Genomic DNA, 26242 nt, shown 5'->3' with positions numbered 1-26242 from the left:
AAAACTGAATTTTTGCAGTCATTGTGAATGTTTTGAGCAGTACACAAAAGTATTTCCACTGCTCGCCACACATAATATTTGAATTTCGCGCTGAAATTCAATTCTGATTGACTTGTCCCTAAAGTATACTTTTACTGAAACCATCGCCGTAATTACTTTTTGAATTGAGTTTTCCACATTACTCTCTTTCCGTTTTTTGATTGACTTCCATCGCTTCTAGTTAGCTAAATTTCTATAGTCTTAAAGGTAATCTTTTTGTTCCTATATTACAGAGTTAAGTGAAATCATAACCTTGAACCACGTATACAATACAATTCACGGAAGCCTCAACAAAGCATACTATGAATATATTAATTAACTTTTGTTCAAGAAATAAGTTGGACTAGAGATATTTGATTTCAGTAAACAGTTTAATGATAAGTGAAATGTACAACGTTTAAAAAATAACAACAAAATAAAAGGTATCTTCGTTGGTCTAAACAAGTTAGTAAGTATTTGATAGTGGTTAAATTCGACTATTGGTCACAACACGGTCAAACCACACTATTTTTTTCCATCAAATTTCACTATGACAATAGGAGATGCCTATAAACTAGCGAAATCAGAAGTCAGGAGTCTCGCAGTGTGAATAAATCTAGATTGATTCCATGATAAACAGCGAAGAAGTACTATCGTGTGTTTTTGAGCAGAATGATGACAGCACATTTTAGAAATTCTCCAATAAAAGTTTAGAAGTTTTAAGACAAATCTATTACAAAATAAAGTAGTGTTACAAGTAGCAAGATTATTCAGAATTTAAATGCAATCACACAAAAGTAAATATATCTGATAATGAAATGTATAACAAACTGCTAACAGATATCATTTGGTTAGTAGCATTCACCCTTCATGTGTAAACTGATATATAATGTATGTATGAATCTTAATTATCAGGTCTCGATTTCATTGACGGAACTGTGAAATTCATATCATACAGGAGCTTATATTTTAAGTGACTCTTACACATGCTCATTTTTGTGGTCCATATTTTTATATGTAGACATTTAACTTTGCGAAAAACAAATCCTATTCTGATGAATAAAATAACCCATAGTGTTATTACATAAGAAAAAGAGAATTCAGTGAAGAAATTTTTCTTTTCGACAAAATCATTTATTTAAGCTGCACTTCCGTATATATAGTTATATGGAAAATATATGTCTATAGGAGGATAGTGAAGATTGCATCATAAATAGCAAATGAGGCAACGTACTAAACAAGGGGTAAGGAAGAAAATGATTTATGGGTCAGATAATAGTCCAATTGACAAATACGAAGAAAAACGACAAACATAAAGATCATAATAATAAACTGAATAATAAACAAGAAAACTTGTATAAAGTAATGATAACTGATTAGAGTTTAAAATGCAAAATAGTAATTTTAAAAATTCGATCATAAATATAAGTTCAGAAAAAAAACAGATGAAAAAAACAGAAACATACCCATTAAGGGAATTAGGGCCAAGGAAGGATGAGAAGTTGAAAAAATCGCTTTTACACGCAAAGTTCGTGCTTGGGTTCGTGAATTGCCAATGCCTCAGTAGTGCATAGAATATTGATTCAACACCCCTTTGATCCAATTCCTTTGACTCTGTAGCTCACTTTAAAAGAAGAATACTTGGGAGCGGTGTGTCTAAAATTGATTAAATGCTCCTGTATAGAACTAGTGATTGTCCTACGTTCTCCTTTTACAAGCCAGGCCGGATAGTGTTCTGAGATGCGTTTGGAAAGTGATCTCTTTGTTCGGCCTATATAACGAGCCCCACATGAGCACGTAAATTTATAAATACACATTTATGTGGCCCAAAGCGAAAGTTTATCTTTAACACATCCAGGAATGGTAGACCGGCTTGAGAAAACAATTCGGAGCTCTGCTCTGTAGAAAGTTTTATTCAATGATTTTGAAATCTATTTATTTAAGATTTCAGCAGCCGTGTTTCCTTTAAATTCCATATTCATTGAACAGGGTTTTCTTTTGTACTGTCGATACTTTCTCATGATGAATTTTAGGTGTTAAGTTACTATCGACGAATCTAGGTGGATAACCGTTTCTGATGAAAGTTTGTCGAAGTTGAATTAGTTCCTCATCTATTGTGTCAGTGGAACAGATTCACTTGATCCTAGAGGATAAAGAGTGAAATAAGTTCCTCTTCCTACTCAATGGGACCCAACTATGGAAATTTTGTTCTGCCCATTCCAAGTAGGTTTTTTATATATAGATCGCTGTATAAAACCATCGGGCATTCTTTTTAATCAGACATCAAGAAAATGAAATTCATTATTTGCCTCTGCTTCTAAGGTAAATTGAATTGAGGGGTGATAATTATTGAAACTTTTCAAAGTTTCATTTAGGTCCATGTCTTCATCACAAATAATGAAAGTATCATCCACATATCTCTTATATAAATGAAATCTCTCAATTATTGAACGAAGTACAGAATTTTCCAGATTGGCCATGAAGCCATCAACCAAGAGAGGGCCCAATGGAGAACCCATTGTAACTCCATCTGTTTGTCTATAGAAATCATCATTAAATCTGAACTGCACGTTGAGCGTATATCGTAGAAGTAATTCTTTTAGATAATGTTTAGGAAAACATATATCAAGGTTGTTGTTTTCAATATAGTCACATAAAAAACATATAGTTTCTGTGAGCGGAAGATTTGTAAAAAGCGAAGTGACATCTAATGAGATCATTTTCTTACCAATTACGTCGACATTTTTAATTGATTCGACAAAGTCAAAGGAATCGAGAGAGTTATATTTATTGATATGATTTTTAACAGGTTTGTGGTGTTTGAATGAACTAATGATTCGTTTGTACTTGCTGAATGCTTGATTTCGAATTCTAAATACAGTACATTCGTTCGTGATTATCTAGTACTTCTTGATCTGATTACGATATTTCTGGGATTCTTAGTTCATAATATAATTCAAATACTTCTAATTATCATAAGGTTGTAAAATGTCAACTAACCATTTAGCATTCAAGTGATATGGAGAGTTGTTCATATCAAGTAGAGGATCATTGTGTTTGCCGCTTTTCTTCGTATTTGCCAATTGGATTATTATCTGACCCATAAATCATTTTCTTCCTTACCCCTTGATTAGTACGTAACCTCATTTGTTATTTATCCTCGAATCTATTTTGATGATGCAATTTTTTCCATCCTCCTATAGACATACATTTTCCATATAACTATATATACGGAAGTGCAGCTTAAATAAATGATTTCGTCGAAAAAAATTTTCTCCACTGAATTCTCTTTTTCTTATTCAAATCCTATTCTTCTTCCCATTAGTATTGTTTCCACTTAGAGATCTGTGTCAATAATCTGATCTCGCCTTTAGCAAACACAGGGACTAAAGTAACAATACGTTTATCCATTGATTTATTTACAATTATAAACCGTGTATTGTTCACGAGATGATTAACAGTAAAATATATCTTAAAACCAATGATTTTTCGGGATACGACTTCTGGAAACAAATATTTTTATCCATCTTGAATAACAATGTATTTAGCCCCTACCATCATCTTCATTCCTCTTAATCACTCCATCTTTATGCATATTCGATTGTTCACAACATCTCTTGTCATTTCAGTTCAGTAATAAATACCTTTGGTACGTAGAAATCGTCATACCATTACACTACAAGTGTTATATTTAATAGCTTTCCAAAGTAAAACAGCCAAACACTTTTCAATTTATGACTGGGCAAGACAGAATAAACACTGAGCTTATTGAAATTCATCATCAACAGTTGAAAATGTTTTATTCACGGAGTTGCATGTGCACAAATTTTGTCACCAAATATATGTGGTTGTTAAAAACTGATTAGTAACATCACTTTGACGAGGCCATCATACTGACCGGTAAAAAAGTGATTCATCGAAGAAATATTAACAGAGAAATAATTATCAAAAGGTTCAGGTGAGCCCAAAATGGTTATTAATGGAAGATATCTATAATGCATAATACCGAAATGCAAGTAGCAGAATAAGTGCCTAAAATCATATCATCCACTTCCCAAATGACATGCAATATGAAAATTCGGTACTTGTGTAAATAAGTATCATAAAATGGAAAGGCGCTTGTTATTGTTTCGACAAGTGCATACTTAATTTCATAAACATACGCACAGAAAAAGATGTAATATTTGGAAAATACAATATTTATGAGTAACACGTTTCGATCATCGTGGTTAGTTGTGAAACATCAGGTACTTAGTGTTATAAGATACAGCTAGACTGAACATAACTGTTAATATATGATACAGTTAACAATATACATGGTTTATACTAAAATAGAATGTTTAACGTTAGAAATCATTGTTCGGTGAACTTACCTGGATTTTGTAGATTTGAAACACTAACGTAGCCAATGGTAGTCAGTGCAAAGTTACCACCAACGAATTGTTGCGTATCTATTTTGTAACCTTCTGGGTATGTAGAGAATGTTGTAGGTAGTGTCAAAGATATATGTCCAATCGAGGCACTAAACTCATCAGTCGTGAATCTGAACTATCAAACAATTTATTAGGAAACAACAGTAAGTATTTTTTCTGTACGTGTCTTTAAGGAAATAAATACGTTCAGTTTTGTACTGCGTGAACATACAAAAGTAAAGTGTTTATATACAGGTATATCTACTCAATGTCCTACAACACTATGATGCATATTTAAATGTACTCGATTAATTTTGTCTGAACATGGATGATCTCAGATGTTGTAGACGTTCTCTCGTTATCATATTGAATAATTACCTGTTTCGTATTGTATTGGTTTGTTAAAAATTTGCCACACTTTATTTGTTCAAACAATTAATAGTCTGTGAAACACTGATCTAGTATATTTAACAGAATTCGTATTATGAAATTGGATAATATTCATCAGGTCAAATACTTAAGAAAATTATGGTTGATATGACCATTGATATTAAAGAGAAATAGTGATAGCATTTCAGCTAAAACAACACACTGTCAATACCTAAAATTGTCCCTATGAAAATGAGAATATAATCACCAGGATAATAAGTCTAGCAACTTCATTTTGTTCTATTTGGTCGATTATCCAACCTACTTCAAGTTTTTAAATGTTATATAACCTATGATTTTGATTTATGGCGGTACGATGTGAGATGATAAACCTTAATAGAATTTTATTTTATTCACCCGTCCTTCTTTAAAACAGATCTTGTTTTTTCAAAAGAGTGGTTGATTATTCTTATATTTCTTCCAATGATTTAAAGGTTTATAAATGTATTTCAATATCATATCAGAATTTATCGTAAATTAATGAAAAACACTGAACGATATTCAGTGTATTTGTTAAGTGTGGTAAAGATAGAGGTGATGCTTATAACCTATTCTTAAGCAGAGTAACTGAATAAGATCAGATTTTCACAGACATCTGACTATCAGGATTTTACTATTTTACAACATCTCTACTCCTCTAGCTGATATTCTCTGGAGTAATTGTCATCAAAACCTGACACCTTTTCTATTTAGTTTGTAATTTGAAGTGTTCATCAGGATCCGACATGTTTTAATAGCCTCGTCTAGTTCTACTGAGTTTATCATCACCTTTAGATTACAGATTTTTCTACGAAAACTAACCAATATTAATTATTATTCGAAAGAGCGAACTAAATATATGTATAATCTGTACTGAAGATTGAATCATATGTGTTATTGATCACCAAATGAAATTTATCGTATTAGCGAAATCTGAGAGGAGGAAACAAACAGTCTTGATTGCTGATTTTCGTGAACAGTTTTTTTACTGTCAGTTAAAACCTGGATTATTCTGATAACGAATTAGTGGTAAATTTAGGTGGGATACTGACTGTCAGCATTGGCCAAACTTGTAAGAGAGAGGTTTTAATATGTAGTTACTTAGATAAAAGCAAGTCTAGGTGGTTGGTAAATAAATTTATTTCATCCCTTGTCTCCGAACGATGAACATCCTTTTGATCCTCAAAAGACACTAATATTCGGAGTTTGATAACACTTTAACCAATAACACCTAATATGAATCGTACTCACCAAGTGAAATCAAAAGACCGAAGCGAGAAAGTTCTGTTATACTTCTCTTTCTTACGGTATGACCCAGTTATTCCTATTGCTTAGTATTCTTGGACACTAAATCACTCGACAAGTCCCTAAATCAGAACACCGTTGAACAGGAGAGAAATTATATTCCAAATAACAAGGTTAGATGTAAGCAAGAAGCAAGTAAGTGCAATAGGGAAAACGTTAGTATATTTATAGTTTTTCATATAAGATTTCTAGTGTTCACTAAGCGTGCACCAAGGCAATCGTGCATTGAGCATGCTTTAGTCCAGTCTATGTTCCGCTAACAGGTTCGAAGATATATTTGATGGGCTATCAATATATCGAGGATCGTCTGTTCTAATCTGGCTAGCGGTTGCAGGGTTTGTAGAGCACGGTGTTCCCACTCATGATCTGGTGCGGATACATGACCGAGCGCCTTCAGCTAGGTGAATCCATTAAAACTAATGTGGTCAGCATGCAATGTCGAAGACTTACAGAGCTATTTATTTTGTGGATTTATTTACCGCTACAATATGCAATCATCTAGCTGTTGAAATGTCTAATGACATAAAGATTCATATATTTTCTATTGGTGATGTACAAAATAATTTTTCGTTATGAGGCACGTCATAGCATGCAACAATTAAGTCAGAAGTCTTATTATTTAACAATTTTTTCATAAGAATGTAAATTGATCAAGTATAATACTTATCACTCACAACGTAATCGCCAATGGGTCTGCTTATAAAGTAGTCCACAGAATATTCATAAACCCCACCTACTTCCACTTGCGGTGGGCACTTGGTAAAGTTGACTGAATCATATTGAATCGGGCAGTGCGAGGAAACTCTCATGGGAACATCTACGGTAATCTTTGGAGTCAACAATGCCTCCATTCTGACTGTTAAATTGGTACCTATTGGTGGAATCGACATTTGAGGGAAGAGACCAACTTGGAATCGCATCCTATTACTGAAGTCATTTGAATCATTGGCAGGAGCGGATGAAACACTTATCTGACTTGTCATTGTGAACTCCGAAGACTACGGAAAACAATTAACAAAAGTGGATTAAGGGCTAGAATTCTCAGGAAATTATCCATTTTTATATCTATAATTTGGCACCGAAGATATGAGTTAATATCAACTTACGAAGATATACTACTGCAACTTCAAACCAGTTTAGACCCATTCACAGAACCGATTTTAAGCGATGTTGAGTCATTTGATGCGACATCTTTTATTATATATTTCCTCAAGTTTGTAGATTGACTACAATTATTTGGTATATCAACTCATCTATAACCAAAATCTAATTTATGGAATAAAACAAAGCAAATATAGAAAATCAGAAATTCTATCTATTACTGCTCCTTAAAATATGAACCTCACAAAGATGTTTCTACATCTTATCTGATCCTTTCTGTTTTAGTTCTTGTATTTCCCCCTTCTTCGTCTCACTAGAACTTTTACTCAGTGATGACTATAGTCTTATATTACAGTGTTTTCTTTCTTCTAATCTTGTCAATTATTCTGTTCTATTTACACTCACTTTTCAAATTCATACTCATAATGGGTTTTTGTATTCAGGTTTTCGATAGGTTGTTAAGATATGGAGATTATTGGATGAGACGTAAATCAGGAAGGTTTTTTAAGCGAAACTGAATTAAATTTTATACAAATTAAATATCCATTGTTATGAATCTTCATAATCTCACTGTGAGTATTTAATAGTTGATTTTAACTATTTAAAAACTTTTTTTCCTTCGAGTACATAATCAGCGTCAGCTGGTATTTTGAATATTTTTATATGAAACAGAACTTTGATATTTACTCTCAATCTTCAGTGAAATGTGGAATAAGTCGTTGCACATATCGGTGTACTTTCCATAGTAACTTTTACCTAGTACAATATTTTTAATTACAATGTAAGATATATTGAAGGATAGGAGAAAAGCATTAGACGATATATCAGCTTCATGCGAGACTGTTAACTAAGGGTTATATCTATACACAAAATGAATTCAGAAAACCGATTGTGTTTACATAATGTAGTTCGAATTATCTAGGGATTTCTCATTTTTACACACATTTATTGTCTGTTAGACGAAGTGTATTTTACTGTTTGTCAACATAAATCAAACTTGTTTGTTTACTATGTTTCAATGAGAAGCGTTTATGTACATAACCATGTGCTATTGAAACGTACTAGATATGCTTCATTATTTTCTGAAGTGCAGTATCAATGGATATCCACAACCTAGAAACTTCCAGAAATTTTTTAACACATCACAACGAACAACCTCTAGTGACAGGAATCAAGAGGTGTCATATGTATATTTACCTGGACATTCCTTGTTACACATGCATTTACAATCTCTAACAGAAAACTCTGTAAACAGTAAAATTAATCAAACTACATTCATATCCTTACCGAGGAATTATTGTTCAAGTATGTGAGATTACTAAACTTCACAGGATAATTATTTGCTATATTTGAACCGTTGTAGTAAGCAAACAAATATTGTATATATCCGTAATAGACATTATTTAGAGACGGACCAGAAAATTTCATGATCAAACTATTATTTCCAGGTGGAAGGACAATTACGGAATCAATAAACCATGTATCGAATAGACAATAATTTGCATTATCTTGGATGTATACTCTGGAAAATGTGACATTGATAGTATTCGGTGGAACTATGACGCTCTATAAAGAAGAAAAAATGACATTACTCATCTGAAAACCTCAAATCATAATTATTTTGGCTAGTACACATCATGGTTCTATATCTTACTGTTCACATTTGCTGAATCGTATCACAATGTCCTGATGAAAACACTATTTTATTTCATTAACATCGGAATCATTAAATCGAAGTCATTAATGAATGAAGGTTGCTATCTGAAACACCACATTGTTTTATAAGATAAATGAATGTGAAATACATACGAATTCAAAGACAATTATGCTTACATATAATTCTTATTACTACCATTATTTTAAATAGTTTTCATACTTATAAGTTAACATTTTTGACAAAAATGATTATTCGTAGCGTTTTATGAGAGTTTGACGTTCATCTGATTTGGAGGTTGTCTCCAGTGGTAGCATACCACTAATCGTGTTGATATTCTGCTGCTGTTGTTGTTGTTGTTTGAACATCAAGGCTCAGAACTATGAGATAAAATTTGAAGAACCATTGATCATATTATTATGCTTGTTTCAAAGGAACAGGTTACTACAGTGTCAATTGAAACAAGCCATGAATCTCGTTCAGTGGCAGCTTACCAATTGTGAAATCAATGACAAAAACTGCAGTTTCATTTTAAAAAATACTACAATGAACAAAAATCATACCCTCTTGACTGCAGCGATTTCACTTCCTGTTTCTTCGTCAGAATTATTTTCACCAATTAAAATATTGACCTTTGCATCATCAGATATATTTAGTGAAGTATTTGCATTCCTAACTGTCACTTGAAAAGTGATGGTGTGATTATTCTTCATTGTTTCATAATCACTTTCAATTACTTTCAAAATACCAGTTGTTCCATCGATAGCTACTGGTAAGTAGTTTGAACCAGGTACAATGTTAAATTGAACACTTCCACACGATGCTAAGGAGGAGTTTTCATCACTCAGAGAAAGACTACCAATCAGACTTCCATTGATCCAGTTAGAAAACTTGGTTTCGAACGTGAATACTGTCTGAGTGAATTTTGGAATTCTATGTACTAAAATGGTAAGCATATAATCTCTACAAAGTTAATATTTCACAATATATATATAAACCAGAAACGAATTATGAATCATGGAATGGACAATATTTCTTCAACTGTAACCAATACACAATACAAATGATTGGTCGTTTTTACAAATGGATGAATCAATTCATGAATAAATTTTGTTTAAGTTAACCAACTGACGATTTTCCAAGATTTCTTATAACAAGATGCGAAGTAAATTTGACTACAAGCTTATCAAGAAATGTGAATTATTATCCATTCAGTGTAATGTTTATTTCTTATACAAGTAATTTAGTTAATGAAGAACTCAGGTGTGGAAGACAAATTTATTGTTCAATGCAAACTTACAGAGCTTTTCTATGAAATGTGAAAAACATACATTATACACTTCATTTCCAAATCCTACATCATTTAACCTTGCATCATTCATGATAGTTCCATCTCTCAATCCCTTCATGCTCCCCATTCTGTTTTATTCAGTGCTATCTTCACAAGCTTCTATCGACAGACATTTGCACTTCTGATTGGCTTACATACTACTTATGTAGACAGTGATCAGTAGAATACACCACAGTAAATCTTATGAGTTTGAGATAAGAGTCTTTAGCATCAACTTGATAAGGAAATGATAGAATGTAACCAAATATTTATAAAAAACGAACAGAAAATCGTCTTGTTGTTAGTAATATTGACTAGTTAAACCATAAATGACTGACTTACCTCGTTCTTCACAGGTTTTCCCGATCCAGCATGTATTACATACACACGTTCCATTAATGCAGTGACCATTAACACAGTTCCTAGTCAAAAAGATTGTGTATTGCGATCTTATACACACCAGTAATTTAGAATATGTAGAAAAGTGAAATTTGTTATGCATAGTTCAATAAATTTACTTTTAGTGTGTGGAAATGACTTGCAGAAAACCATTAATTTGCTATTAAAAATCAGTTATTTGAGTCTGAAGATGAGATTCCAAGGTGTATATTTAGTGCAACAAACTTTTATCGTCACATTAGCTGAATATATCGGAATATGTACTACTTGGATATCTGTTCGACTTTGCTTATGATCTGGCCATCCTAAAATCGTAATTTAATGAATATCTCTGCACACTTTAATTTAATTGAATATTTAGTACTTCTACAAGTTTCTCCATCTTGCAAAGTTGATAAATCGAAACTAAGAGTAAAGAGCTTTGAATATGATTTCAATATGAAATCAATGACTGTATTTACTACACAATCAACAACAGATCATTAAGGTTTAGGATTTGTTCATTCAGTTCAACAATAAACAAAACTGAAAATAATGCCAATTATTAGCCCGAAATTCTTGAAAAATGTGCTCAGCTTACTTTCAACTACCATTCTTATACGCAATTGATGTGATATTCCAAACAAACAGAAACGTCAGAAAACATGCTTATATCAAGATAACGCATTAGCATTAATGGCTGACTAAAGATCAATTAAGTTCCACCTTTACTTTAGACAGTCTAAATATTTTAAATTGCTTTTTGTATATTACTGAACAGTTTTCGCACTTACCAAAAATATTGAAAGTATTAAAATCGACAGTCAGTGAAACTATGGATAAACTAGTTCGAGAAACTTTATCTTCAGCACTGTCTTTCATTGAATGTTATGTAGAAAGTTATATCATTCAACTGAAATGTCTCCAGGCCAATACTGTTAATTAGTTTAGAACCGTCATTTAAACTAATTAAGTCGAGGTGTGTTTAGTAGTTATGACTACTTTCATCTTTTCTATGGGCTTTCTATGTGTTAGCTTCTAGAGGTGATCCTTTCCTCATTTGATTTATTATCAATTAGTTGCCTGTCTTTAGGCTCAGTTACTGATTTAAATAGACTGAGAATATGTTTATGGTCAGTTTGCACAGTAATAATTTGCAATTTAGTTCACTTATATCGAATGGTAGAACAAACGTGTTTGGGATGTAGTATTGATACAGAAAATTGAAGATATTGCTCTACTACTTGTTTGTAGCATAGTTTAATTTGACTGTGATTATGGTTGACCGCTTCCTCTATCATTTGAGTCATATTAGTTCAATTGGATTAGTGATTGTGAATTCTAGACATAAATAATTAATAAACGATGTCTATACTGTACACCGCAAGTGAAATAAATGTCTTGTCACTGCTCAGTAGAAATAATTATACCACATTTTGTGTTACTTATGCATCTATATCACACAGAAAGTTATTAGGTGGTTGAAGATAGTCGATAGGAAACTCTGGTTGTGTGTTCTTCGGGGCTTGCTAGCAGCTAAGTAAACCACAGATTTAGATCAGCACTAGGAACTACACATACATGGTATTAACGATTATTCTGTAACCAATCAGTGTAAACAGATGACTACAAATGAACAATATTAACAACAAAGTAATGATACATAACTGATGTCGACTGAATACATTTTGACACTTATCTTCTGATTCCTGTTTATTAATAAACCTCTAATCAACCAAAGACACTTAAAGAGAATCATATTAATATTCTTTCAACAGACTTACGATGAATTATTTTCACACAATTTTGTGGATTGTTCAAATGATCCATGAACTACTGAATGCAATATATTAGTTTAAACTTGAACAATCACTCATCAACTTACAAACAGTATGAATCAGTATAATGATCAAATCTGTTGGAATTCTTTGATAGACGATCATTATGTATGAATGTGAAAATGTAAGTAAAACGAAGGTGATGATGATGATGATGAAATTTTGGGTTAAACTTTGTTTAAAATATTTTCGGATGATTTAACTAATTTCAGTCAGTAGCTAAATTAATTTCAAGTAAACCTGAATTCATTTAAATAGTTGCAAAATATGTAGTCGTTTCAGCCAATCGGAATGCAGTCACTGGATTTTGGGTAGTTACACCTATTTATTCTAATCCCTAATAACAAACGAAACCTGATGACAATCCACATATTTGTCATATGAATGAATTTTTGAACAACAGAAAACTTGAACACTCCAATAGCAACAATTATTCCTACATACTCTTATACTGACCAAAAATAAAATGATGATAACAAGTCTTTAGTATTTTGGTCGATAGTGAGTTGAAAGTATGAAGTGAACCTGAGATGAAACTGTAATACACTGTATTACTTGCAAAGTTGTCCTTAAGGTAAATGAAAAAAGCCTAACACTTTGGTAACCAGGTAACTGAAAAGAACAATGTTATACGTTGACTTGATAAGTGAACAATACAAAATGGTGTTCTATAAGAGGTCGTTGATATCTTGTTTTATTTAATACATCAATGGCCCTTTACTGAAACAATTCATATCTGTCATATTGTAATAAAGCATTGTTATAATTTAGCCTGCAGATAATTAAAGGACAACAAATTGAATGAATATAAGCCACCGGTATTTAAGCTTTTCTATTGTCGATCTGGTATGCTTCAGTGAATAAGGGTTATTTCACCATTATTTTCATTACGTTTATTACGTTACGGATACATAGTAGTTAAAGTGAATTAACTCTCCGTGTCACACCTTGCAATTGTTTGTAATAAATAACTACAATACAGAACAAGAATTAAGGTGACGTACCAACATGTTAAACGCACCCTTTATAATACTGTGGTTAAAACTGTTGTTTGCTTTTATTAATTCAACTGAAAATGTATTTATATGTTGAATTAATTACAGTCAATTAGTTCGCACTGTTTTATTCCGAGTTTGAATTTCTCAGATGCACCAATGTAGTTCAACAAAGAGAAATGTATTCCAGTTGAAGGTGTTGATTCGACATGTCTCATTGAAAATATCAGGTAATGAGATAACAGTTTGCATTCTTGCTCAGTTTGAGTTACTGAATATATCATGTTTTTATTTTTGTGTCAGTCCGAAAATTTCGTTTCATCATTCATTCTTTCCTCTTCACATTAAAATTAGTCTCATATCTAAATAGAAATATGTAGAATGTTCCTTTTTCTCCCAGTTCTTGATTACTGTTGTTTAAAAATTAAATATCAGATTTTTTTTACTAAAGTTACTGTATCACCAATTTCAAAATCAACACACAATCCTAATACCATAGGACCATAGACGATCATAATTCTGTGAAATAGGAGTAGAAAACTTAAAAATGATTAAAAAGATGAAGATATGGTCTTGTAAAGTTAAATCTCATTTCTTGATTTGACAGTTCATAAGACCACATTATCTAGGAATTTTCGGTTGTACATCTTAATCTCAGTCTAGATATTTTGTTTGGTTCTGTTTATCATTTTATATACACGTAGTCAGGACTACTTAATACATAGGCTTAAATTGATGATTTAAAGGAAACACGTAGCAAGTAATATTAATTAGGGGAAATGTTCTTACATATTTATTTAAAATTGAAGTTAATTAAGTATCACATATGCTTCAAACGGCGAAAGCAGTAGCCCTCGGATTAAGAAACCGGATTTATGTGTACAAAAGAAATATGTTCAACTACTTCTCCTATCTTGTCCAAACTCAGGGCTAATTAATCGGTTGAGTAATTGAGGATGCCACAAGTATTCGGAGTTCGACAACACTTTAACCGATAACACCTTCTATTGTAAATCGTACTCACCAAGTGAAATCAAAAGACAGAAGAGTGGAGGTTTCAAGATATATTTGATGGGCTATCAATATATCGAGAATCGATTGATTTAATCTGGCTAGCGATTACAGGGGATGTTGAGCACGGCGTTCCCATTGGTGATCTGGTGCGGATGCATGACCGAGCGCCTTCATATTGGTGAGTCCATTAAAACTAAAGTGGTCAGCATGCAATGTCGAAGACTTACAGGGCTATTTATTTTGAGGATTTATTTAGAGCTACAGATCACTTCCCCTCCTAGTGGGGTAGTGATGACCCTAAGGCGTGGCCAGCCAGAAGTTTAAACCCAGTGAATTTGTCGTTGGTAGACACTCTTCTGATAGTTTTTTAGGTTTAGCAACGTCTGGTCGTCTTTCCTTACTATAAAGAACCATGTAGTACAACATAGTAATGAAAAATGTACAATGCAATTTTCGGTTCATCGTAAACTTCGTCGTTCTTTTTCGTCTTTTCCAGCTGTCCTGGAAAAGAAACAAAGAATATGTAAGTGCATGACGAAATACACTCGTACATGCATAAAAACGCGAAGCGGGAGAAAAAGAGGAAAATAAACTTATGCATAAGTAATGGTGTTTTTACAAAATGGTGTTTTTTGTTTTTATCTTTTTGGAATAAAAATACAAATATATAATCATATCAAGATTGTTTTTTTTTCATTATGTATAGTACGATGAAACATCGAGACGATATAAAATGTCAGTTATCATTTTACGTGCAGTAATCTTTCAAATGTCCTATAAATCTTACTCTTCTTCCAGAACGCGTCGTTTCAAGTTCATTTTCAGATACTGACGAAATATCATCGTGCGTGTTGGCTAACGGATTAGGTATCGTGAGTGTAGGAGTCGTGTCGTTCGATTGTACCGGAGGTAAATCGATGTGAATAGGATTTCCTTCTGAATACGCTGCTTTGAGGAGATCGATAATAATGCTATTGTTGGTTCCGTTCTTATCGAATATGTAGTACTTTGGTTCGCGTTGAACAACTTTGAAGGATCCATCGTATGCTGATTCGTTGATTGCGGTCCAGTAGAAACAGGTTTAACTGAACGCATTGCGTTTGTAAGCCTGTTCGTGTAGGAGTTTAAATCCATGTCCATTGAAGAGGATGAAGGACCCACGAATTCTCCTGGAAGTCGAAGTGTCGTTCCATAAACGAGTTGAGCCGCAGTGTATCCAATGTCAGCTTTCACTGCATTGCGAATACCCAGAAAGACGAGTGGAAGAGCGTCGGTCCACTGTGAAACGTTTGCAACTGATAGTGAAGCTTTTAGTTGTTGGTGAAAGCGTTCTACCAACTCGTTTGCTTGTGGGTGATAGGCGGTCGTTCAGAAGCGAGTGATTCCTAATGGTGTGATCAGACAACGGAAAGTTCCAGATTCGAACGGGCAACCACGATCTGTAGTGATGGTTGAAGGGCAGTCGAAGTTTGCTAACCATCGTTCGACGAAGGCGTGGGTCACTGTTTCAGCAGTGATGTCCTTGATAGAGATTTCTTCTGGCCATCGAGTGAAACGGTCTATGCAGGTTAAGAAGTAAGAGTATCCATTTGAATCTGGTAAAGGTTCAACCAAATCCACATGAACATGGTCTAAATGAGCATCAGGAGTTTTGAAGGAGCCTGAGACATTTGTTGTGCCTAATCATCTTAGATTTCTAACAGCTTACGCATGAGCGTGTCCACTCCCTCACGTCCCTATTCATACCAGGCCAGCAAAGCCGTTTTGCTCTGAGCTCCTCCGATTGCTGAGTCGGATGTATCTACTGCGTTACTAATGGGTGCTTGAGTGTCCTGATGTGCAAGCATTGTTTCTTTAGCGATAAGTTCCTTAAGTTTGCAGAATGCTTTACGCACAGTGTCGTCCAGCTTGATGGAAAACGTCGTCTATAAACCATTGGGAAGTCTGTGCAGCGTTTCTTAAACCGAAAGGCATTCGTAAAAATTCGTAGAGTCTGAAGGAAGTTATGAAAGTGGTTTTCGGAATATCGTCAGTAGCCATAGGGATTTGACTAAACGCTTTAACCAAGTCGATTTTCGAAAAGACAGTTTTACCTTTCAAGGTAGCTGTCAAATCGTGAATGTGAGGTAACGGGTAACGATCGGGAATGGTCTTCGCATTCGATCGCCGATAGTCAACGGTTAGACGCCAATCTCTGCTGTTTTTTTAGGGACCATATGCAACGGAGATGCCCATGAGCTGTTTGACGGTCTTATGATACCTAAGTTGGCGTGCTTTCGAGAATACAGGTGGTCCAGTAGTCGTGGTGTGATTTATGACATTGCTGGTTACACATCGCAATTTCGGTTGCGGTTGGTATATCCCAGAATACTTATCGAGTAATGGTTGATAGAATGGATCTATGGTGTGCCTAAGTGTGACAGAAGATAATCTGCAACCGGAAAAGTGGTTACGCAAACAGATAAATTAGTTTTTCCGTCTACTAGCCTCCGTTTGCGTATATCGATGAGTAGATTGTGGTGTTGTAGGAGGTGTATGCCGATGATTGGCATAGAAACGTGTGAACCCACGTTAAGGTAAACGTACCTTTTGCCATACGAAGCGATAGGCTTTCCGTTTAACACCTGTAAGTTTTAAACCGATTCGTGAAACCGGTCGCCAGAATTTGCTAGAGGATCGCTAACTTCTGCTCCAGTATCGACGAGGTAGCGGACTTTCGTTATGACATCTGTGACGTATAACAAACGGCTATGTTTGTCGGCTACGGTTGCCGTTAACGCGTGCCGGCTAGGAAGTTTCCCGTATTGTTATTCGTGTCGGTCAATTTTGAGTTGGAAAAATTGCAGGGTTTTCTGCAATTTCTGGAACACTTTCCATACTGGTTATGATACCAGCACCAGTCGCGGTTATCAGTCTCTCATGGTCTAGAGAAGTGTTTCTTCACGGGGTGTGTGACCGTTTACGGTCGTTACGAAATTTAAGATAACGTGTCAGCGAATGACATAGTTCCATAATTTCATTCGGGGTTGTTTGAGGTTTTTCTTTGACTGAAAAAACCTCAGCATTAGAAGATTTAGTGATTTCTAAGGTGCGGTCGGCAGATGTAGCCAGCTCGTCTGCGGCATTCTTAGGAAACGAGACCAGCACAGCTTGCACATGTTGAGGAAGTTTGGATAAGAAAATTTGTTTGAATAGGCCACCGTCGAGAGTTCTTCGGCCGATAACGTCTCTCATTCTTTGAAACATGTCTGTCGCAAAACCGTGTTGCATTTCGATATTATTGAGTTTGTCTATCTTTGTCAATCGGTTAGGTCTCCGCGTTTAAGGATAGATCGTTTCAGTGTTTCGTAGGTTTCCGAAACATCACTAGTAAACATGCTAGGTGTTACGTTCCTGTTGTATTCGCGCGGTAGTGCCTTGACTACTGCGAGGAACTGTGCACGTGTGTTGTTCACGCCGTGCTCGTAGAAGTCGGCTTCTGTATAAAAGAACCAGGCTTCGGTGTTGTCTGGCTAGAAAGGCATCAGTTGGAACGAAGGTGAGGACACAGTCTTTAGCTTAAGTACCTTGGGTGTCTGTTCAGTCATAGTAAAATATCAAGTACGAGAATGAATGAGTGAAATATATATATATATATATATATATATATATATATATATATATATATATGTATATATATATGGTCTTGTAAAGTTAAATCTCATTTCTTGATTTGACAGTTCATAAGTCCACATTATCTAGGAATTTTCGTTTGTACATCTTAATCTCAGTCTAGATATTTTGTTTGGTTCTGTTTATCATTTTATATACATGTAGTTAAGACTACTTATCTAGGCAGTAGAACGGAAATTTCATAAACTACAAAATTGCATTTTGTAGAATCCAACACCTGAGTAGTACTGATCAATCCTAACGTATCCAATCACAATAAACTAAAAGCTAATTAAAATCCAATTTACAATTTCCCACTAAGTAACAATAGCTCTCCGTACACAAATGTTTTGGAATACGATCATACTATCGGAAACAGAAAAACTTCATTGTCAAACACTGTTCAGTTAGAATTCAAACTCGTAGATAAATCACCTGAATGCTTGATGGCTTTCGTAGTTCGCTAATTTTCCGCCCAGTACAGTAGAACTGTGATGACATTTGTATTGAAAATTCTGATTTTGGTGTTCGTTGACAGTTGCTTTGAGTCCCAGATGTTCTTCCGTTGCCTTGTGACGTCCTGTGACAAATTGCTTTGATTTATTCAAGCTCACTAATCATTACATCTTTTGCATCTACGTTTCTGAATCATTCGTACACTAGATTGTTTAACATAACTCCGCCTGTAGAACTTCTAGAGTTACTGCCGGTCCCAAGTCCGGGTAAAGGAGGAGGGTTGGGCATTGGGTCAGCGTTTCCATCCCGTAGAAAACTAACTCGCTAAAAAAGCGCTTACCAGAAAAAATAATCCAAACCATTTTAACTCTGTCCTGGGAGTTAGAAGGTCTTCATTTAGAGGAATTATAACGCTTCCTAATGAAAGCCGAGTTCCTTCCGAGGCTACGAGGCCGATGCCCCTTCTAACAACCAGAGCAAAAAATTTTTGTAGGTACATGGAACGTCCGAACAATGTGGGGGACCGGGAGGACCAGTCAAATAGCAACGGAAACGAGGAGATACAACTTAGTAGTACTGGGAATCAGCGAAACCCACTGGACCCAAGTTGGACAGAAAAGGCTAGCTACGGGAGAGATGCTGCTGTAATCCGATCACGAAGAGGAGAATGATCCACACACTCAGGGAGTCGCTTTAATGCTGTCCAAAGTAGCACGAAATGTACTTGTAGGATGGGAATCTCATGGATCCAGAATCATCAAAGCATCATTCAAAACAAAGAAGGAGGGTATCACAATGAATGTTATCCAATGTTATGCCCCCACCAATGATAGCAACGACGACATTAAAGATCAATTCTACGAGCGGCTGCAGTCAATCATAGAGAAATGTCCAAGAAAGGACCTCACCATTCTAATGGGAGATCTAAATGCCAAAGTCGGAATAGACAACACCGGATATGAAGATATTATGGGACGACATGGACTGGGAGAAAGAAACGAAAACGGAGAACGATTTGCAAATCTATGTGCATTCAACAAATTGGTCATAGGGGGCACAATATTTCCACACAAACGTATACACAAGACTACATGGATCTCACCGGACCACACTACACAGAACCAGACAGATCATATTTGCATCAACAAAAAAATTCGAAGGACAATGGAAGATGTGAGAACCAGGAGAGGTGCTGACATAGCTTCAGATTACCACCTAGTTGTAGCCAATTTAAAAAAGAACTGGACAAGTGGACAAACAGCAATACAAAGGTTCAATACAGCCTTCCTTTGAGATACTGACAGACTCAATGAATTCAAGATAGCTCTCAACAACAGGTTTCACGCCTTACAGGATCTAATGAAGGAAGATTAAACTACTATGGAGGACAACTGGAAAGGCATCAAAGAAGCATTAACTTCAACGTGTCATGAGGTTCTGGGCCTAAAGAAACACCATCATAAGGAATGGATCTCTATAGAAACACTGGACAAGATCAAAGAAAGGAAGAACAAGAAGGCAGCAATAAACAACAGCCGAACACGAGCAGAGAAAGTGCAAGCACAAGCTGAATACATAGAAGCAAACAAGCAAGTGAAGAGGAGCATTAGAACCGACAAGAAGAAGAACGTGGAAGAACTTGCAACGACGGCAGAAAAAGCTTCTAGAGAAGGAAATATGAAACAGCTTTACGATACAACGAAGAAACTATCAGGGAAATACAGTAAACCAGAGAGACCGGTCAAAGACGAAGAAGGCAAGCCAATAACTGAAATTCAACAACAGCGGAACAGATGGGTAGAACACTTCGAGGAACTCCTGAATAGGCCGGATCCAATGAATCCACCGGACATCGAAACAGCACACACAGACCTTCCCATAGACGTCAACCCACCAACGACGGGCGAAATCAGAATGGCCGTCAGACAAATCAAGAACGGGAAAGCAGCAGGACCCGACAACATACCAGCTGAAGCACTGAAGTCAGACATCGAAGTAACTACAAACATGCTTTACCTTCTATTCAAAAAGATTTGGGAGTAGGAACGAATGCCGATGGACTGGAAAGAAGGACACCTCGTCAAGATTCCAAAGAAAGGAGATCTGAGCAAATGTGAAAACTACAGAGGCATTACACTACTGTCAATACCAGAGAAGGTCTTCAACAGAGTGTTACTGAACCGGATGAAAGATGCAGTAGACCCCCAACTTTGAGATCAACAAGCTGGATTCCGTAAGGATCGGTCGTGCACAGATCAAATTGCGACACTACGGATCATCCTTGAACAATCAGTTGAGTGGAACCCAACACTGTACAACAACTTCATTGATTATGAAAAGGCATTTGACAGTGTGGATAGGAGGACGTTGTGGAAACTTCTTCGACACTACGGAGTTCTTGAGAAGATTGTCAATATTATCCGCAACTCATACGACGGACTACAATGCAAAGTCGTGCATGGAGGACAGCTGACAGATGCATTCCAAGTAAGGACCGGAGTCAGACAAGGCTGTTTACTCTATCCCTTTTTCTTTTTCTTCTGATGGTCGACTGGATTATGAAGACCTCGACATCTGAGTGAAAACACGGAATACAATGGACAGCTCAGAATCAATTAGAAGATTTGAACTTCGCAGATGACATAGCCCTCCTATCACGTACACACGAACAGATGCAGATAAAGACAGCCAGTGTAGCAGCAGTCTCTGCATCAGTAGGCCTCAGTAAACACAAAGAGAAAACCAAAGTCCTCAAATTGAAAGTGGAGAACAGCGATTCAACCACTCTTGATGGCGAAACTCTGGAAGATGTAGACTTCCTCACATACCGAGGAAGCATCATCGATGAACAAGGAGGTTCAGATGCAGACGTAAAGGCGAGGATCGGCAAAGCAAGGGTCGCATTTCTACAATTGAAGAACATATGGAACTCAAAACAACTTTCAACCAATAACAAAGTGAGAATCTTCAATATCAACGTCAAATCAGTTTTATTGTATGGAGCTGAAACTTGGAAAACTACAACAACCACCATCAAGAAGGCACAAGTATTTATAAATAGCTGTCTTCGCAAGATACTTAACATCCATTGGCCGGATACCATCAGCAAAAGCCTTTTGTGGGAGAGAACAAATCAGCTTCCAGCTGAAGAAGAAATTAGGAAAAGACGATGGAAATGGATAGGACATACATTACGCAAATTGTCAAACTGCATCACGAGGCAAGCCCTAACTTGGAATCCTGAAGGGAAGCGGAAAAGAGGAATGCCAAAGAACACATTGCGTCGGATAATAGAAGCAGATATGAAAAGGATGAATAACAACTGGAAGGAGCTGGAAAGGATTGCCCAGGACAGGGTCGGGTGGAGAATGCTGGTGAGCGGCCTATGCTTCTTCACGAGGAGTAACAGGCGTAAGTAAGCAAGTAAGTAAGTAAGTCTAGTTACAGTAGCATATAAAACAATTAATGAACAACGTAGAATTTAATCAGTTTAAACTAATCTACGTTCAGATGTCAAATTTATAGAGAATGAGGTTGAGAACCGCACATCTGAACCACTTTTATATACATCTACTTTTGTAACATTAAGGGCTGCAATACAATTCACAATTCTGTTGATCCAATATGTAAAAAATGAACAACGTCTTTCAAAAGGACACATATTGAAATTAAATTCAAACGGTCCTCCAGAACACATTTGTTCATATACATCAGTGGCACTTGGAGAAATTAAAGTCCAAGTATTTGTAAGAGTTGTAGTAGGATTGCCCAGGACAGGATTGGATGGAGAATGCTGGTGAGCGGCCTATGCTCTCTCTACACTGCTACGATGTTTGGCAGCGTTTCGAAATTTTCCGAAAACCCAAGGCCATCCAAAATACTAAAGATACCCTGAAATTTCTGTAAATAAACGAACCTTTGGAGTAAAGAGTTTCTTCTGCTATATTTTGCACCTTTTCTCTCGTGTTCAAGTTGCTGTGTAGATCTAGCCTGGGGTTTACTGGAAGGGCTCAGGAACCAAATCTAGCGTTTAATTAGAAGACATATCAGTGGCGACGGGGAAAACTACAATAAATATTTTTTGGAGCAACCAGAATTCTATATGAAGCGTCATGAGGAGCGGTTTGAACAGTCTCAAATCAGAATCATGGGAGCCCGTATGTAGAAAATGTGTCTGTCCCAGCAAAATCCTTCTTCTGGTGACGGAAAATGAACGCTATAATAAATTTATTCTCCCAAAGAACTCACGAAACTCTATTTTCGATGAAACAATTAAAACCCTGTCTCAAATCGCTGGAGAACAGTCATCTCTATTTAATATCCGTTACCAATGCTTGAAGATAATGAAAGAACCAGGTGATGACTGGGTGAAACATTCAGGAATTATGAACCGAGAATGTGAGAGGATCAAGTTGTCATCCATGAAAGAAGACCAGTTTGAATGCCTAGTACTTGCCTGTGGCCTGCGATCACCCGAGGATGCTGACATCCGAACAAGAATCCTAAGGAAGCTCGAAAATTGTATTCAACAAATCCTCGCTAACTGCTAATATTTACTTACTGTGGTCCCAGTAAATATCAATAATAGGAATTAAATTTTTTCACTAAATTTACCATTCATTTTATCACAGTTTGATTGGTATACAAACTGCTCGTCTGCTGATGGTTTTTACTGTCATTGAAAATATCTAAGAAGACCTCGCTCAACTGATAAATATCTGAACTAGTTTGAGAATATAATCCGTATTTTCTTCTCATGAAAGTGCATGAGTGAACGTTTAACACTTTTCTAAATACCGAGAGTTTGGATTTTTGATAAATACTTTTGTTTTATATTACATATTGCGTCATTGACTAATGTAATATGTTCTAGTCTTTCATAAACAGCATACTTTATGTTGGAGTATATTGGATAGAGGAAGAAAAGTTCGACTTACACTATCGTGTAGTGCTTCCTGAATAGTGAGTGATATTTCTCCCCATGAACTAAAGCAAGCGGCAAATCAGAGACTGAACTGACCTCCGACTCTACCAAAAATCAAACTATTCATCTACTCTGTTATAACTGATTTCAATTGGAGAGAGGTTCACTTTGAATTCAGAGAGCAATCGTAATTTTGAGATGACTGGACGTGTCTGCACATTCTATGATTGCATGTAACACATGCTAGCAACCGTGCCCATCTATGCTTAGGTGTTTATCAATCGAATGTTTCTGACATCTGAATTTAATGAGTATATGTGTATACAACATATTTGAGAATAGATCCACGTTTCTCCACTGATGAAATGATCAGTAACTCATCGGAGTGATTGGTTTGCATAAAGGCTTCCGAAATTGATAGCAAAGTATAGTGTATACTAAAATGTGTCTGTCTGCACTACGTGATAATAATGATTATTATAATTATTATTGCAATGAAAAAACACATGTAATCAAATTCTCATTTATTAGTACATTCAGTGGAATAACAACATACTTCCTCATAAATATTGAATTAGACATTTGGATTTTATTTATATTTTCCCTGATAACAATTCTATTTGGCTTGTCATTATTTGACTACAACAGTCAGATAAAGTTGAATGTCGACTCGCATATTATAATTAACCTAATTCAGAATAACAGTTATAATTATCTTGACAATTTAGTTTGTTAGTTAATAGTTTCCGCCTATCAGGCATCACTTCTCAATGTTCATTCTAGACAAATATTCCTCATTATTTCTGCTTATCCTTAACTAATTAATAGTTTTATGAATTAATTACATAAATGAATGTCATTAAACAATTTAGTCTGTTTCTAAGAATTTGTCTCAAATCAAAATCATTTGAATGAACAAGCTTATCTCGTCATTGTAATATCACTATTACCTAGAAACATGTTTGGAGAGTATCTAATTAATTACTGAATAACACTTCCACTAATTACCTACATATATCATAGATCCTTCATTACAATGAGATAACGGCTAGTGGAGAATTTTCATTCTGTGCACTGTTATTAGAAGTTCAATCAGATGTTGAGATTCATGTATAATTTACTCGAACACCTTCTTACTGAGATTAGAATTAAAGTTTCAATGGATTTGGAGTGAGACATTCAGCTCTGTGTCTGCTTGATAAATAGGAATACATCTTCTTTACCAAATAAAATTCATTGTTTCACGTAATGATCCAATATTTTAAATAATAAAGGAGGTTGCGTAATTATCATTTGGTTAAAGAAGAACAGGGAGATACAGGTCAGAAATTCATAGTTTCATATTTTACTATGCTTTCTATAATTATGGACGAGTTTCCACTGATAATACGTGTCTAATTATATATCCATACACAGTTACTACATGTTGCATGTAACAAAAACTACTGTTATACCTTTAATATACATTTTAAATAATGACTTGGTTCACTAATTTTAGGAATTTTGTTAGATATGAGTTTTACAGTCAACTATCACTATTCATTGACCAAAGTTAGCTTGAGATATTTATTATTCTGAATTATTGAACTGAATCAGACGACATTTTGACCATATGATTTCCAAACACCAACATCATGTCATTTGAAGTCTGATTGGGACATGGAATGATTATTGTTTTTACCTAATGGAATATCAATATATATTTGAGGATGAGAAATAATTGAACAAAGGGCTTTTTACTTGTATACTTGGAGTCAGAAAACTTGTCTCTGTTATTTTTAATGAACAGATATGAAGTTCCTGTGATCTTCATCAACATTGTGGTGAAGGATTCTGATTTTGTGTTTTCATTAGGTAATAAGGAAAGAATATTTAGTGAATTTATTCAGTGTTTTACCTAGACTTATTGTATAGTGCTTAAGAAGGCAGTGATGTTCTAGCTAGATCGTTCTGTCGATGTACGTGTGTTTAAATTATAGAATGAATTTATAAGTAGTCAAAGTTGTGACCGAATTTAGAAATCTGTTCTATACTTGGATTCTTAATATGTAGCAAAAGTGTATATTCCCAAGATGTTTACTGCAGATACCTTCATATTAGTTAAGTTGTAGGTAGTTTATCAACCTCATCTCTACTGGAAGTAAGAGTACGGTTTAATATTTTCTTATTGTTATATCATGTGACCGTCTATTAGAGAGCAGTGACTTATCGATCGGATCAAAGGCGCGTAAACCGGTATGAACAGCCTAGAGTTCTGATTGGTCCTGCTTTCCACCTAGCCCAGCCAGTTAAGTCCAGAACACCAATCCGATATGAATCATGTATTTCAAACATACTCGGTTTATATACCAAACAAGCAGACCACAACGTACGACAAAGTAGAAAATAACATTTTTACAAAATTTGGCCAAGTGTGGCTGTGAACGTGGGAGGTGGTGATTAATAGACAAGGAATAATTCAAGAATGGAAAATCGTATAATAACAGTTCATAGGTTGAAGAACTAATTGAAAAACGGTCTTCCATAAAGTTTCTAACTAATCGATGTCATAATTAGGTTTATTGATATATGTATTTTTAAACTATATAACTACAAATAACTTGTCTAAATCCGTTTAACATAGAAGTTGCTAAACTAGTTGGAAATGCCGTTTCTCACTAAAAGTCACTGGATTATGGAACACAGAGTTCACTTCATAGTTTTGTGTATTACGAGCGTATCCAAAAATAAGACGCATATTTAGTTCGTCTAAAATAGT

General features: G+C 35.2%; 1 protein-coding gene across 1 annotated transcript in view; it reads right to left on the bottom strand.

Moving 5' to 3' along the window:
- The window catches only part of JMJD6_4 (jumonji domain-containing protein 6), a gene marked incomplete at both ends in the record, with an annotated part of 63050 nt that overhangs the window by 10471 nt on the left and 26337 nt on the right, over positions 1–26242 (bottom strand). The gene's annotated exons all lie outside the window — the stretch shown is intronic.

Source organism: Schistosoma haematobium, chromosome 4, assembly GCF_000699445.3.
Source record: "Schistosoma haematobium chromosome 4, whole genome shotgun sequence".
NCBI lineage: Eukaryota > Metazoa > Platyhelminthes > Trematoda > Strigeidida > Schistosomatidae > Schistosoma > Schistosoma haematobium.
The sequence above is the reverse complement of the archived record's forward strand: the minus strand, read 5'-3'. Positions and strand labels throughout refer to the sequence as shown.